We start from the raw sequence: 14,628 nt of genomic DNA, 5'->3' as shown, positions 1-14,628 counted from the left end.
ATTTGTCAACCAGTCTTTGGATTGTTTTCTCTCTGGAATAAATCTTTTTATCTTTAAGGAGTCCAGGAAAACAATCATAGGTTCTTTAAAATTTACTCATTAAAAAGGAAAGGTTCAGTACACTGATTATATCTGCTAGCCCATATCATAATATTATTATGCTATCCATTTGCTTTTTAGATTTAAATTGATTTAGAAAATGCTTTAATCTGTGAACATAGTAACAATGTGTATGATTGGTGAGACAATAGAGTTCTTTGTTCTTTGATCACACCATAAATATTAAACTAAGAGAAGGCAATGGACTTTAATTCTTCAGTTTTGGAGATAATGTTATTCTAACTAAAATACCATCTGTCTTTAAAATGGCAACAATTTCATCTACTATTATTTTATATGGAAGTTTTTGGTGAAACAAAGAACTTTTACTTTTGTAATATCAAAGTCAAGTAACATAGAATGGCTACCATAAATTTATCTTGTAATGTGTATTAGTGATCAAAAGGCAAATACACTTATGGAGTGATCTAGAACTTCTAGTAATCATAGGGATCATAGGTAAAACTAATTGCAAATGCATGCAAATTATATATCAAATGAGTGCACAATATCTAAGCATGTAAGGCTTCATTGGTATATAAGACACACATATATAAATTCTGATTTATGAAATACACTAATTAGCCAAGAAATATATGTATAAACATACATGTTTGCAGACATATTGACACTCATGACATCTTCCTCTGTGTGTTCTTGTGCCCCTGTGTGTGTTCTCTAGTTCTTCATTATTGAGAATTATCTAGTCTCCAAGTTTTATTTTAAAAAATTGAATTGATCACTCTTATAAATATATCTCTGTCATTTATTTGCTTATAACCTAAGGAAAATTATTTCAGAAGTGGTTGTAACTCTAACTAGCAGTGTAAGAATTTGCCTGTTGTCATAATAGTGCATTCTTTCCCAGCTCACAATATCTGCTTATCTGATAATTTTATTAAAACAGGGTCTCTTTTTTCTAATTTGCATTCTTATTAAACTCATATTTCTATTTATAGTTTTAATGTATATTAAAATTTTTGTGGGTTGGTTATCAGTCTTTTTTGACCTTTATAGTTTTATTGAAATAGTCTTTATTTTGTAGATTTGCAGGATCTCTTTTTATAGAAAGAATAACAGCTATGCTGTGTATGCTTCATTTCCATGAATGACTTTTGTTGTCATTGTTGTTACTTTTTTATTTTTTTATATAAGGTACTAAGTCTTTTTCTTTATGGCTGCTGACTTTGCTCCCTTTAGACTTACATTTTTCTAAGTGGGCCACCCTATTTCCAAACATCTGGGTATAATTAAATGTTGAATGTGTAAATTAGAAGTAGAAGCAGTCCTAATTGTTAAAAATAGATGGAGCTGTGTTTATATCTTGGGTCTCTGTGTCTTTTCTTTGGGGGGAGGATCCCCTTGGTAACTGAGTATACATTTTAAAGATTTCTCCATAGCCCTAGTATGATTTATAACTATTGTTGAAGTTATTGTATAAAGTTAAGCTTATCTTGCAGGACTGAATTTATATGGAAATTAGAATTTATTTTTTTAAGTAGAAGATGAGAAGATAAGTTTATTATCAGTGACTTATTAGAAGAGCCATCAATATGGTATTGGTGGACATATGTTGAGTGCATACACCACAGTAGGTTCTGGGAAGGCTACCAAAGGTTTGAAGTCTGGCTGCAGTGGGATTTTAGTATAATTATATATTTATACAATCAGTTGTTCCAATGCCTTCTGAGTAAGATATTTATCATATTGCATGAAACTTGGAATCTGTGACAATATGAAGAGTGGATAGTCTCTGCTCTTATAAAGGACAGAGCCTAAAGCAGTGGTGGCAGGAGGCATCATGCAGAGGGGGATACTCAGCCAGGCTCTCTGATACTGTTGCCAATTCCATTCTGTTTAAATCATCGGTGCCATGGTGAACTAAAGAGCGGTTGTCTGTCCATTCTTTTTTTCAAAATATCCAGCTTCCTAGATAAAAAATTATAACCACGATTTATGAAAATATATCCATTTTTCCTTTATCTTCTCATCTCCATCCTCATACATCCCTCCTTGCATACAGCAAGACACCCTTTGTTTAACATTCAGGAGAGTTGCCATTGCCTGGGGTCTAGATTGATCCATTGTCTGAATCAATTTATACCTGCATATTTTAAAAAAATATTTGGTATTTAACCAATAAAGTCCCCAGCCTGGGACAAGTTCTGTGCACTGTTCACACACACACAGAAGAAGGTTGGTGGAAAGTTCACTTTTTAGTAGAAGCCTTTAGGTCTAACAACCATGAGAAAAATGAACACATTTTTAAACTTTCAGAAAAGATTCTAAAATCTCTTTTAAAGAGGTCTATGGGACTATATTCAAAATACTAATAAAAGTTTACCTTTGTGTGTAGGTTTTCTCAATTACTTGCCTTACCAACTTTCTAGGAGAAATGCTTGTTGGAATTGGCACACACTGGCTTTTTAGGACACAGATAACTCCATTAGATCAGTTCTCTGCACATTGTTAAAGACGTAAAACCAAATCTAGGAGGTCCCTGTATCCTCCACGGTACATTGGCATGTATTACTTTGTGTTGAGTTTATACTTTTCCCAAGTAAACACCTCTGCAAAGAAGTCCTCTGCGGTAGGTGCTATTCCTCTTTAAGAAACAGGGTTTTGGCCTTGGCCGGTTGGCTCAGTGGTAGAGCGTCGGCCTGGCGTGCGGAAGTCCCGGGTTCGATTCCCGGCCAGGGCACACAGAGAAGCTCCCATCTGCTTCTCTACCCCTCCCCCTCTTTTTCCTCTCTGTCTCTCTCTTCCTCTCCTGCAGCCAAGGCTCCATTGGAGCAAGGATGGCCCGAGCACTGGGGATGGCTCCATGGCCTCTGCCTCAGGCGCTAGAGTGGCTCTGGTCACAACAGAGTGATGCCCCAGATGGGCAGAGCATCGCCCCCTGGTGGGCGTGCCAGGTAGATCCTGGTCAGGCGCATGCTGGAGTCTGTCTGACTGCCTCCCAGTTTCCAGCTTCAGAAAAATACAAAAAAAAAAAAAAAAAGAGAAAAGAAAAGAAACAGGGTTCTATGGGTCACCTTCTAGAAATGTATTTGTTCAGAAGTTGACCTGACTATATCCACCTTAAACAGGTATGTTCCTTAAGCCTGAGGGTAGTGTTTAGTGTTTTCAGAATAATACATATTATCTATATTTATATATAATATAAATATATTTCCTATTTCTAAGACAATTTCTGTTCAAAATCCATTCCCATAGTCTTTCAAATGCATGTCATTATCTCAGCCCTTAAATAATGTCCTGATTCTGCAAATGTAACCATAATTGACCAAGCTATTCAGGAAGTTTTAGAAAAATTATCTTAAAAGGGAGTTAAAAAGACAACAGATGAAGATACATGGGAGGAGTTAAAAACTGTTAGAAAACCATCATTTTTGTTTTAATGTAGTGGGATGGAAAAGTCCACCATTAGCAGCTCACTTTATTTTGAAAATGCTTTTGAATAATAAAGGTGATGACTGAGTATATGGAGTTAACCAGTTGCAGCTTCCAGTCCCAGATATACAGCTGAACCACAGGATTAGTAGTAAAGCAACAACCAACAGTTAAGTGCCTCTTGTGTGCTCCGCCAAGGACTCTTTTGTTTTAGAAAGTTACAACACAGATCTAGTACTCCAAGACTCCTTAGGTAAACAGACGAGAAATAGGCAGGTATTAAAAACCCGAAGTGCAGTTGGGAAAGAGGGAGGCCAGGGGTCCTGAATAAAGAGTTTGACCAAGATGAGAAAACAGAGGTTTGGGGTTGGGCAGAGGGGCAGGGAAGTCATTGGGCAAAGGTTTGGAGATAAGCAAGAGATGGAGAAGGAGACGTGATGTGATGTGACTGAGGGTTGTGGGCACAAAGGGAATCTGATGGTGGACTGGAAAAGTGGTATAAATTCTGAATTTGTTGCTAATGTGGTTATCTGTATTATCTTAAAAGCAATGGAAAGACATCAAAAGGTTTTTGAGTCCTGGCTTACTAGCTGTTTCATCTTGGACAGTTTACTATTTAATCCTCATTTATTTTTAATTGTAAAGAGTGATAATTATTTTCTCATGGGATTTTGTGGCTGCTTGGGCATGAGAATTGAGAGGGAAGGATTTTAGAATAGCAGACAGAGCTTTGGGTGCTCTGGGAAATAAAGGAAATATAATATGCTAGTCCAGCCCTCATGAGAAGCCTAAAGTGTAGTTGCAAAGATTACGCAGAAACAGAAAAACAAAATAAAATGCAAGATATTAAAATACCCATGCTTTCTCTCCATACTCATTTTTCCTCAGCCATAAAATGTTCAAAGCAACAACTGGTCCTTACATAATTCTCATGAATTGTGGAGGAATCATATAAGGTTGTCTTAATGATACACAGATTTTTCAATGGCAGTTGTCTTCAGACATATAGACATAAAAGTGGGTTTGCAGCACAAGGATGCTATCCTCATTCGTGAAGCTTTTTGTATTTTTTACTTTCCTCTGTGCCTCTGCAGCCCACCCTTCGTGTTCTCTTCCTGACTAGACTGTGAGAAGCTTAAGAACAGATGCCTTTCATGTCTGGTTCATCCTGGCCACTCAAACCCTTGGTTTGTTCTCTGGCTCATCTGAGTTTTAAACATAAAAAGTAAAATTGTACATGCCCTGTACATAAAGTATCTAACTTTATATTGAAATATTTTATAAGCTCTTCATTGAGACTCATGGATTTTTCAGAGAGTACTGTTATGGACTGAATTTTTTTCCCCTCAAATTCGTGTGTTGAAGCCTTAATCACCAAAGTGACTGTATTTGGAAATAAGACCTTTCAGGAAGTAGTTAAAGTTAAATGATGTCCTCAGAGTGGGGCTCTAATCTGATGGAAATGGTGTCTTTACGAAGAGAGGAGGGAACTCCATAGCACCCTATCTTTCAGTGTCTGCGCACAGAAAACAGACCTGTGAGGACACGACGAGAATGCACAGTCTGCGAGCCAAGGGGGTGATGTCTCAGCAGAAATCAACCCTGCTATAATTCATGATCATAGGCTCCCTGCCTCCAGAACGTTGAAAAACAAATTGATGTTGTCTGAGCCACCCAGTTCCAGGGATTTTCTTATGGTAGCTCAAGCAGACTAATGTAACCACAGAAAGAGTATTTTATTTAAGCATTATATTGTTAAAAAGATTCTTGATCAGTTTTATAGAGATATGGGCTACAATGGAGAAGAATATTAGCAATATTTATTGTATATTGTTAGTACATACTGACAATCTTAAATTTCCAGGAGCGTGAAAAATAATGTCCTTCTTAAAATAGCATGAATCAAAAAACATTTTCTGTTTATATACTAGATTATGTGTAGTTCTAAGACTGTTACAGATTTAACGTTTCCAGGTCTTAGCTTTTCTTTAATATCAACTCTTTTTTAAAATAATTTTTAGTAACAGGTCCTATTTACATTTTAGATCTCATCATCTAATTATGTCCCATATAAATAGTACATACATCATTAGCTATGAGGAAATTGTGTTTCTCTCTTTTTCTAAATAAATTCCTAGATAAATTCAATTTACTACAAGCATGTGAATGTTTGCACCCCGTCAACTCTCAGATGTGTCTAGTAATGAAAAGAAACATGATAATTAAACACAGATATGGTTTTGTAGCCTTTATTTTTATATAGACTTTAGTTTTGTTTTATTATTTACTGAAACATCTGTGATATCGGTTACTAACTTCTGAGCATGTATAGTTGGCCAAGCATGCAATTGGCCCACACATTTGTTTGAAGAGAAAGTGGCACATCCTCTTCCCAGTAAGGTGCTCAGTGGTCTCACTTATAAACTTGCTGGGGAGTCACCCATGCTGGGTCTTAGGCTCACATTCTAGTCCTAAGTGGAAAACAGTTATTCTAAAATAGAGTAAGTACGGTGATATTTATCCACCTATCATAATATATGTAACTCTTCATATGAATGAAGCTCTCCTGAATTTACAAGATCACTGCTTCTGCCTTAGTAGGGTTCCTTAAATATCATGTCATCTATAATTGTCTTTATTAGCAATGATCCCCTCACCCATCACAATTAATTATCATGTTCATAAAAGCAATGACTTAGGTTTTTATTGATTATTCTTCACAAAGTAATTGCCAAATTGATCATATTGAAACTAGTTAAAAACTTTTCCATGTAAGGATATGATCCCAAAAATAGGATATAAGTGCATAACATAAGCAGAATTAAATCTAAAATATCCAGAACTTTCTATGAGCTGCTTTTTTTCACCAATGTGTTAATTTCTTATTATAGTTATACTCCTTGCCTGAGATTATAGTTATCATAAGAGTGTGTAAAAGTTCTGTGTAAAATTTAGAGTATTCTGTTGAATACACATATATATTATAAATATATAATATTTAATATATATAAAGAAAAATAGTAGGTTCAGACTGTGCAAATAAAATGATTTGGTATTACAATAGCAAGTATACTCAACTATGAAAATACTAGTTAAATTAGTGATAGGATTGGTTTATCCATTACAGAAAAGTTTATTGGAAGGCCTACTATGAGAAAGCTATTTGAACAGTGATTTGCATTTATCCTTAATATGGTCATGAATCTAATTTTTTTTTTCTTGGATAGATGAGGAAGGAAGGAGAACCCCATAGGGAAAGACAAAGGCTATGTACTAATTCAGAGCATTAAAAAGGCAATCTAAGGCTATAATTTTAATTAGCCCTAACAATCTCAGCAAGGTGAATTGACCATCTGTGGTTTAGGAGGAGGAATACTGCTGACAGGAGTGCCAAGCTGCCCAAAAGGGCATCTCATGCCAAAGTTGTCCTCAAGTACCAGAAGTATACATTATCCCAGAAGGAGCTTGATTGGCTCTGTGACAGGACCAAACTAAATCAGAAAAAAGTGTTTTAATGAAAGTTAGCAAGAGTTAGTGTCAGTAGCACTTGCTAGTTTATTCAAATACAAGGGAACAAAGAATGGCATTTCTTTATATACATGTTAAGCATTTTTTCTCATTTATTTAATACATGAAGGAATAATCATTTCACTATTTTTACATAGTAAGGTATGGACTCATCTAGCAATGTCTAGAGAGCTAAAACTTCTTCCTGACACCTAATGTCAGATCTATTCAGAGAATGAAAGAGTGTTTCTGGTGCAGAGCCCCTGATACCAGCAATAAATACTGCTCACAAAAATTAGGGGATATTTTATTGCTTCATATTCATTTTGATAAGCTTCACCAATTTGGCTTATATTATTATAATTGCAATTTACTGTATACATGTCTATAGAAACTGCCCACCCAACTAAATGGGATTTTTACCACGGTTAATAGATGTAGTCAATTTTTTTTTTATTCTGGAAGTTCGGACCCATTACACATTCTGTAAGAAGCAGCATGATGCCATTTTCATAACAGCCTGGCGCCTCCCTCCTGCTAAGAAAAATAAATGTGATATTCGTGAGTTGACATGCACTGCTTCTTTAGAAGACCGGCAAAGAAAATAATTAAATAGTCCATGATTAAATCACATGATTCAGTTTTCCCTTGATATGTTCTTACTCACATTCAAAAAATAGTAAATGCAACTGCCGAATGCTTAGTAATAACACCTTATCACTAATTTATGGTGCATGAAAACAAGAAATTTTAAATGAGCTGGGGGGTTATGGTGTGTATGTGTGTTTGTATGTTTGTGTGTGTGTGTGTGTGTGTGTGTCTGAGTCTTAAAGGATAATTAGCCAGATAGAAGTGGGGATTGTGCAAGTAGTATTGTGTTTCTCCTTTGGAATGGTAATTTAGCTTGCAAAATACCTTGGGAAGTACCACTCACAACGCCATTATATAGATAGATACAGGAAGGTAGAGTAAGAGGAGGAACATTTTTCTTGTTTGATTTTAAAAACAATAGTAAAATAATAAGTAAAATTCTGGCCTTAGAAGAAGATATCGGGGAGTGAGTTTTTCTCCTTACCACCTTTCTACGCTGCCCCACATAAAGAAAGAAGAAAAATAGTTCTCACTTTTTAGTTTCATGGCAAACTGCTTGGTTTTCTTCTCTTAGGTCAAATGTTTTATGGACACTTTATGCTTATCAGCATCTCCCTAAAATCAGAATGTTTGCACGATTATGACTCTCATCTTTCATTCTATGCATACCTCCTCCTTCTACCATCTTTCTTCTCTCTCCACTCCTCCAACCTACCCCAGTTTACACTTGAGAGTGTTACTGGCAAGCAGCCATAAACACATCACTTGACTTGAAGCATCACCTGTGCAATGGGCTGATTGCCATCTAACCTACTGACTTGTTATGAGGATTGTACTAAGAGAAATAGTGCATGTTCTGTGCAGCTCTGGACAGGACCTGGAATGGAGGAGACACTCAGCAAGTGGCTTTTCTATCACTATTGTTATTATTTGCACATTAACTGGCATCCTCCTAATGTACTCAAACTCAGAATAGCAAGTGTTATTCAGGTCACCAATGGGAGAGCTCTTGTCATCTCCTGACATTTCAGGAAAAGCCTAGGAGAAAGAACTGTGATAAAGATGCATAATAGAGGTTGCTCTGAGGACAGCAGAACTTAATCAGGGCAGCACAATCTGTCATAACATATAGGATTGCTGAACCAAAGTTGTAGAAGTGGGGATTAGAGCGACCATAGTGAAAGGAGATGGGTAAACTGTATGGCCCAGGGATTTGGGTGTGTGATCCAAGGACTGGTACATATGAAGCATTAAATAAATATTTGTTATTATTGAACTGGAAATATACTTCTCCCAAAAATTAGGGGTTATTTCAAAATGAATATGAAACAATAAAAGAAGCATTTGATTTTTTTGTTTTTATTAAACAAGAACACCAGAAAAGCAAATGACAAGTCAAAGAAAGTTGTTTGATTATGCAAATGTGATACAAAACCAACTTTCATTTCACTGGTGAAAATGCATTATACAAAAGGCTGAAAGTACTGGAGTATCTGCATGTTCCCTGATCCCCTAATTTTTGAGAGCAATGTATTATAGGCTTTCTGTTCAATTAATGATATGTTGCCATCATCGTCTGTATTGATGTTTCCCTAACCCACATTTGTTGGGCACCCATTCTGTTCCAGGCATTGTGCCCAGATACATGTTTTCTTATTTACTAATCTCAAAAATCTGTAAAGGAGGTACTGTTTTTATCTCCACTTCAAAGATAAGGAAATCAAGGCTCATCATCATCACTCCTGTTGTAATTGTCATCTCCATTATCATCATCTCCACTTTATCATCATTTCCAGAAGCAGAACTAGAACTAGTATTGTTTGCCTTTCTCACACAGTGGTCAGGGGAAAGAATACTGCTCTTAGATATAGAAAAACCCATTAAAACAACCCAAATGAGTTGGTCAGAAAGTCAGATCATAAAGGGATGACTCTCAGCAAGCAAAAAACAGGTGGAAATCATGGGCATTGTATAATTTTCAAAGTGTGGTCTCTAGTAAGATTGGCATTATTTGTAAGCCCGTTAGAAATGCAAATTCATTGGCTTTGCCCTGATCTGCTGGGTCGGATTGTCTAGGGTTGGGGCCAGGAAACTGTGTCTAAATAGACCTTCAAAATGATTTTTAACCAACTGTTAAAAAGAAGCCCAAGCTGGCAGACAGCAAAGGAAATAGTACATCCACAAGAGGAAAGCAAGACATTAGTGTTCAAAAACCAAGCCCAACAAACAAAAGTAGGGTTAGCAGGCCTTGCACAAAGACATAGGCATGTTATTAAAATTGGAATATAGGGAAGGGCTTGGTCATGAGGAAGAACAGGCAAGGTAGATGACAGGGCAGGAAGTCAGAGTAGAACTAGAGAGCATCCAGGTGGACTTGATCTTCTCACCGGTAGCACTAGCTCAAGTTCTTGATCCTCCTCTGATATACAGGGTTAATAACAGAAAATGAGGTTAGACTAAGCCAAAAGTGAAGGAAAGAATGCTACACCATGACTCGTTATATTGACTGAAAGAATGTGGATCTGGGGAGGAAGATGCACCATTACAACTGCACTGAGATCTGTAAGTTTGCAGATAACTCAGATGCTGTTCCAACAGGTGAGATGGATATGTCCTGCAAGAACATTCTTTAGTGCTATGTGACTAGGCAAAAGAATAGTGGATAAATTTCAACTGTGGAAAGTACAAGGTAATGTATCTGGGGAAATATAATCCAAACTATGCTGATATAATAAATTATTCTCTCTGTGCTGCCTTGTGTCTAGAAAAAAGATATCTGAATCTATGTCAACTACCACTTGAAGACAATCTAGTGTAGAGTGGTAGTTCAAAAAGTCACCAAATGCCAGCAATAACTATGATAAAATTGAAAAAAAAAAGCCAGTATTATATAATTTTCTTAAATCTTTCATTGCAACTAAGGTTTCTGTACTTGGAGTAGAGTTCATAGTTCTATTCGGTGCATTCCATTAAGGCTATAAAACAGAGAAGCTCAAAAGGTTAACGGAAATGATCAAAGGAACGAAATAGTAAGACCACATTAGAAAGTTTCAGTTCAGAAAAATGATGGGAAACAAAAGTGAAAGGGAACATCAAATTTATGTCCATGAAGAATATTAGTAATGGAACATGGACATGCTCAACAAATTTAAGAGTGCTCTACTTAGCAAAACTCTCTTGAAGCTTGAAGGTAATTTTATGATAGAAAAGAAGAAAGTGTAGGACTTCTTTATAGAAGATGGGGCAAAAGTAGGCTTACAGTTGTATGAAAAAACAGTTTGTTTTTATATTGTGTATTAATCTTAGTATTATTTGCATACAAACAAATGTAACCCTATTTTTGTCCCACTCTGCATACCTTGTGGTACATTCATTGATGGTGCTCCACTCGAGAGAGTTTACAAACCAGAACAAAAATAACTATTTATTGAAGAAAGATGAGATCCAAAATGGTTTATAAAAGGTAAACTGAGGTTATTTTGGACATTTTCTTTCTTTTTTTTTTTGGTGACAGAGACAGAGAGAGACAGCAGAGAGAGGGACAGATAGGGACAGACAGACAGGAAGGGAGAGAGGTGAGAAGCATCAATTCTTCGATCCGGCACCTTAGTTGTTCATTGATTATTTTTTCATATGTGCTTTGACCGGAGGGGCTATAGCAGACTGAGTGACCCCTTGCTTAAGCCAGTGACCTTGGGCTGTTGAGCCTTGCTCAAACCAGATGATCCTATGCTCAAGCTGGCTACCTTGAGGGTTTGAACATGGGTCCTCTGCATCCCAGTCCGATGCCTTATCCACTGCACCACCGCCTGGTCAGGCTTGGACATTTTCTTAATGTTTAAAGAAGATCTCCTGAAAAATAAAGTCCAAGAATAGAAGACTGATACAATATTGTAGTTTTTTTGCACAAACACACAATAATATATGCAGACATATATGTACATATATATGAGTTTATATTATATTTGCTTTATTTTAAAATATTTTGTCACTGTGGAAGAGATGTACAATAATATGTGCATTAATTATAAATATATTTGAAAATACAAACTAGAAGATTAGAAAAAACACACATTGCTTCATTATACAAAGATTCCTACAATTAATATTTTACTGCATTATTTTCCACATATATTTGTAATTTTTATTTATGTGATTTTTTTTTGGATGGAAAGTTACACCTTTATTTTCAACAACCTTCTATTGAAATTAATCATTTTCTTTCATTATGAGTATAGACAACAAACTACAGTACTATTCAGAGTACCTGGACCTTGTCACCCTCAGAAACAATATATATTTTAATATCATACTACACTTATTCAGATATCATAAAATAAAATTAGTACTCATCACTATTTAATTCTTTTTATATTTTATTTTATTATTATTTTTTTATTAATTTTACTAGGGTGACATCAATAAATCAGGGTACATATATTCAAAGAAAACATGTCCAGGTTATCTTGTCAATCAATTATGTTGCATACCCATCACCCAAAGTCAGATTGTCCTCCGTCACTTTCTATCTAGTTTTCTTTGTGCCCCTCCTCCGCCCCCTTTTCCTCTCCCCCCCCATAACCACCACACTCTTATCAATGTCTCAGTCCCACCTATGTATGGAATAATGCAGTTTTTATGATTTACTTATTTCACTTCATATAATGTTATCAAGATCCTATCATTTTGTTGTAAATGATCCAATGCATCATTTCCTATGGCTGAGTAGTATTCCACAGTGTATATGTGCCACATCTTCTTTATCCACTTATCTATTGAAGGGCTTTTTGGTTGTTTCCATGTCTTGGCCACTGTGAGCAATGCTGCAATGAACATGGGGCTGCATGTGTCTTTACGTATCAATGTTTCTGAGTTTTGGGGGTATATACCCAGTAGAGGGATTGCTGGGTCATAAGGTAGTTCTATTTTCAGTTTTTTGAGGAACCACCATACTTTCTTCTATAATGGTTGTACTGCTTTACATTCCCACCAACAGTGAATGAGGGTTCCTTTTTCTCCACAACCTCTCCAACATTTGCTATTACCTGTCTTGTTAATAATAGCTAATCTAACAGGTGTGAGGTGGTATCTCATTGTAGTTTTGATTTGCATTTCTCAAATAACTAATGAAGATGAGCATCTTTTCATATATCTGTTGGCCATTTGTATTTCTTCCTGAGAGAAGTGTCTGTTCATGTCCTCTTCCCATTTTTTATTGGATTGTTTGTTTGATTGTTGTTGAGTTTTATGAGTTCTTTGTATATTTTGGATATTAGGCCCTTATCTGAGCTGTTGTTTGAAAATATTATTTCCCATTTAGTTGGCTGTCTGTTTATTTTGTTGTCAGTTTCTCTTGCTGAGCAAAAATTTCTTAGTCTGATGTAGTTCCATTCATTTATTTTTGCCTTCACTTCCCTTGCTTTTGGAGTCAAATTCATAAAATGCTCTTTAAAACCCAGGTCCATGAGTTTAGTACCTATGTCTTCTTCTATGTACTTTATTGTTTCAGGTCTTATGGTTAGATCTTTGATCTATTTTGAGTTCATTTTAGTACAGGGGGACAAACTGTAGTCCAGTTTCATTCTTTTACATGTGGCTTTCCAGTTTTCCCAGCACCATTTGTTGAAGAGGCTTTCTTTTCTCCCTTGTGTGTTGTTGGCCCCTTTATCAAAAATTATTTGACCATATATATGTGGTTTTATTTCTGGACTTTCTATTCTGTTCCATTGGTCTGAATGTCTATTTTTCTGCCAATACCATGCTGTTTTGATTGTCATGGCTCTATAATATAGTTTGAAGTCAGGTATTGTAATGCCCCCAGCTTCGTTCTTTTTGTTTAGGATTGCTTTGGCTATTTGGGGTTTTTTATACTTCCATATAAATCTGATGATTTTTGTTCCATTTCTTTAAAAAATGTCATTGGAATTTTGATGGGAATTGCATTAAATTTGTATATTGCTTTGGGTAATATGGCCATCTTGATTATATTTATTCTTCCTATCCAAGAACAAGGAATATTCTTCCATCTCATTGTATCTTTTTTGATTTCCCTTAACAATTGTTTGTAGTTTTCATTATATAAGTCCTTTACATTCTTTGTTATGTTTATTCCTAAGTATTTTATTTTTTTTGTTGCAATCATGAAGGGAATTATTTTTTTGAGTTTGTTCTCAAATGTTTCATTGTTGGCATATAGAAAGGCTATGGATTTTTGTATGTTAATTTTGTATCCTGCAACCTTACTGTATTGGCTTATTTTTTCTAGTAGTCTTTTGGAAGATTCTTTGGGGTTTTCAATGTATAGGATCATATTATCTGCAAAAAGTGATACCTTTACTTCTTTTCCGATATGGATGCCTTTTATTTTTTTGTCTTGTCTGATTGCTCTGGCTAGAACCTCTAGCACCACATTAAATAAGAGTGGAGAGAGTGGTCAACCCTGTCTTGTTTCTGATTTAAGGGGGGAAAGTCTTCAGTTTTGTGCCATTTAATATGATGTTAGCTGATGGTTTATCATATATGGCCTTTATCATGTTGAGATATTTTCCTCCTATAACCATTTTGTTGAGAGTCTTAAACATAAAATTGTGTTGTATTTATTGAATGCCTTTTCTGCATCTATTGATAAGATCATGTGGTTTTTGTTTTTTGTTTTGTTGATATGGTGTATTATGTTAACTGTTCTACGTATGTTGAACCATCCTTGAGATTCTGGGATGAATCCCACTTGATCGTGATGTATTATTTTTTTTAATATGTGGTTGTATTCGATTTGGTAGTATTTTGTTTAGTATTTTAGCATCTGTATTCATTATAGATATTTATCTGTAGTTTTCTTTTTTTGTGCTGTCCTTGCCTGGTTTCGGTATGAGGGTTATGTTCGCCTCATAAAATGTGTTTGGAAGTATTACTTCTTCTTAAAATTTTTGGAAGACTTTGAGTAGAATAGGAACCAAGTCTTCTTTGAATGTTTGATAGAATTCACTAGTATAACCGTCTGGGCCTGGACTTTTATTTTTGGGGAGGTTTTTAATAGTT

The 14,628-nt window shown here is 35.5% G+C and overlaps 1 protein-coding gene across 1 annotated transcript in view; it reads left to right on the top strand.

Moving 5' to 3' along the window:
- Positions 1-14,628, top strand: part of DCC (DCC netrin 1 receptor) — a 1,139,534-nt gene that overhangs the window by 556,890 nt on the left and 568,016 nt on the right. The gene's annotated exons all lie outside the window — the stretch shown is intronic.

The sequence above is a fragment of the Saccopteryx leptura genome, chromosome 11 (assembly GCF_036850995.1).
Source record: "Saccopteryx leptura isolate mSacLep1 chromosome 11, mSacLep1_pri_phased_curated, whole genome shotgun sequence".
In the NCBI taxonomy this organism is placed as follows: domain Eukaryota; kingdom Metazoa; phylum Chordata; class Mammalia; order Chiroptera; family Emballonuridae; genus Saccopteryx; species Saccopteryx leptura.
This window is presented reverse-complemented; position numbering and strand designations above follow the sequence as displayed.